Below are 2,500 nucleotides of genomic sequence, written 5' to 3' on the forward strand. Positions count from 1 at the left end.
ACAATGGGGGCTCGAACCCGCGACCTTACTGGTCCAACACTTCCGCCTGGCCGGGGAGAGTGTGACTCTACCGTATGAGCTATCCAAGATCCCAAAAAAGATCGCTTCTAACCCTAGTCTTTTAATCGAGCCTTCTCTCCCTGACTTCTTGAGGTCACGGGTTCAACAGACACACAAACGCCGCACAGTGAGTTGGCCAGCAGTTAAGCTTAATAGCCAATATTCTCAACACAAACATGTAACATAGAAACGATTGAGACATTGAGAATGCTCCGGTATTGGGGGTGAATTTTTAATTCAGAAAAGTGAGTAGAGCAAAGATTATTCAAGCCAATGAATTAAGAGAAAATATTCTACAATCTTTGAATACATATTTTACACCAAGGGTTCGAAGTATTGTTCAATGATTACATTTTTACTAAGAAATGATAGGGTTTTCGAAGATAATGAGGTGGAATATAATACACCTTATTTCACACCAATAAAATGTGCGAAAATAATCTGCAATCGTTGAATAACATTTTTTTTCAACGCGTTCAAATCATTATTCAACCATTACGTATTTACTAAGAAATGTTAGGGTTTTCCAACGAGAGGGCTGGAATAATATACGATTCTTACCCTCTTGCTTTTTTGGAATTCCGTACATGTTCCCTCGAAATCGAAGGATTTGCGTCAAAGAACATCCAAAATAAGGATTAGAAACTATAGTGGAGACACAAGTTATTCTGTTGGCATTGTAACTGACTGAATTAATGTGATTCATCAGAACACAATTTCTCTTTTGTTTGTTTGTTTTCTTTTGGCTCCAAGAGCTTGCCATCGCACGTTGGGACAGAGTTAGAATTTCAAAAACGCTAGAGTGTCTTGTAAGAAATATTTTATTCTAGAACCCCTCCATCGATTCCGATTTCGTCATCTCTGAGTAAAAGACATTTTCAACAATATTTAAATGATACTTCTTTTTTCAAAAATCTAATTTTAGTGAAATTTTTACGTTTGATAATCTAACGTCATAAAATTTTATTGTAAACTTGATATCATTACGCGTTACTATTTTGGGAGAGGGGCGGAATAATGACGTTTTATTCACGAATAAAGTCCTAAATTTTGTGAATTTTAACCATTTTTTGCTTTTTTAACTCACTCAACCCTAGAGAATTTTAGTACTTTTCAAAATTGGAAAAAAAAGATGTATTAAAAATGATCATGTGCCTAGATAGATCTATTCAACTATCATTAACATGTACAAACTAAAAACATTAGCTTTGGTACTACGCCTATAATTTGTCTCAGAAAAATGTTATAAATAGGCATTGGGTAAAAGTAAACTACGGATATAGTCGGTGTTAGAGTTGAGTGAGTTTAAAAAATGAGATTTTGTATAGCACGATATCTATTAAATGTGCTCAAAGCGCTTTACAGCCATTTTCGCTTCAGACCCCATTCCTAGTCTCTGGTTCACCCCGATGTGATACCGATTAGAGACGATTGGTCACAAATGACGTAAAATAATTTTTAAAAATTGTTTCGTCATCGAATGTCTGTCCCGTCTCCTGGGATGTGCTCTCTCATTTCAACTAGTACAAAAAATTGAGGTTTTATATAGCGCAATATCCATTAAACGTGCTCAATGCGCTTTACAACAACACTTAACATGTAGGACAAGACATGACGCCTGTGAGGCGAAATTATATTTCTTTTCGGACAGGTTCAGCGCTGTTAACGGCAAGGTACTCATTTTACACCTGAGTACGGTTAGAGAATGTGAGTAAAGAGCCTTTTTCCAAAGACTCAACTATGCGCCGAGCGAGGCTCGAACCCAGGACCTTCCGATCCGAAATGAGTGTTATACCACTACACTACATAGCCGCACATTCTAAGGTAAAAAAAAAATAAATTGTTTCGTCATCGAATTATGGTCTCGTCTCCAGGGATGTGCTCTCTCATTTCAACCAGTAGAATGCCAGTCTCTCTGGGGATCGCCTAACACAATGAGAAGCTCAATCGACTCCTGGGTTCGAACCCAGCTCGGCGCATAGTTGAGTCCTTGGAAAAGACTCTTTACTCACTTTCTCTCACCGTGTACACTCAGGTGTAAAATGAATACCTGGCCGTTAACAGCGTTGTCTCTGTCCCCAAAAATGTACTATATATATCGTCTAACAGGCGTCATGTCACGTTCTACATGTTAAGTGTTGCTGTTGGTCAATGGCCCTTTGTAAAGTGCTTTGCGCACGTTTCGTGGATATTGCTCTATATAAAAGCTCAATTTTTTAAATGAGGTCCCAAATGTTATTTTTAACCATTTTCACTGTAGACTCCGTTCCTAGACTCTGGTTCACCCCGATGTGATACCGATTAGAGACGATTGGTCACAAATGAGGTAAAAGAAAAAAAGAAAATGTTTTGTCATCGAATGGGGGTCTCGTCTCCTGGGATGTGCTCTCTCAATTCAACCAGTAGAATGCCAGTCTCTCTCGGGACCGCCTAACACAAT

At 38.3% G+C, this 2,500-nt stretch overlaps 1 protein-coding gene across 1 annotated transcript in view; it reads left to right on the top strand.

The window, feature by feature from the left end:
• LOC144960088 (uncharacterized) overlaps positions 1-2,500 on the top strand; it is an 88,129-nt gene that overhangs the window by 51,338 nt on the left and 34,291 nt on the right. The gene's annotated exons all lie outside the window — the stretch shown is intronic.

Source organism: Berghia stephanieae, chromosome 14, assembly GCF_034508935.2.
Source record: "Berghia stephanieae isolate SIO BIC M18660-M18661 chromosome 14, UCSD_Bste_1.3, whole genome shotgun sequence".
Classification (NCBI taxonomy): domain Eukaryota; kingdom Metazoa; phylum Mollusca; class Gastropoda; order Nudibranchia; family Aeolidiidae; genus Berghia; species Berghia stephanieae.